We start from the raw sequence: 258 nt of genomic DNA on the forward strand, positions 1-258 counted from the left end.
CCGCCCCATGGTGCCGCGGATGGCCGCGGAGCCTCGCCGGCCAAGCGGAAGGTGGCGAGGGTGTCCCTGCCAGGAAAAGGCCACGACATCTCCCCCCACCCCGGCACAACGGCGCCTTCCCAGCGCCCTACAGGAGCACGAGTGCCCACCCCACGGGTGGCCGCGATTTAACCTCCCCACGCTCCCAGCTGCCCTGCCGGGGCTGCTGCCGACTTCTTCGGGGTGGGGGTGGTCTCGGGGCTGGGCTGAGCCCCGCTC

This window comes from Eurypyga helias, unplaced genomic scaffold (assembly GCF_000690775.1).
Source record: "Eurypyga helias isolate BGI_N326 unplaced genomic scaffold, ASM69077v1 scaffold38037, whole genome shotgun sequence".
Classification (NCBI taxonomy): domain Eukaryota; kingdom Metazoa; phylum Chordata; class Aves; order Eurypygiformes; family Eurypygidae; genus Eurypyga; species Eurypyga helias.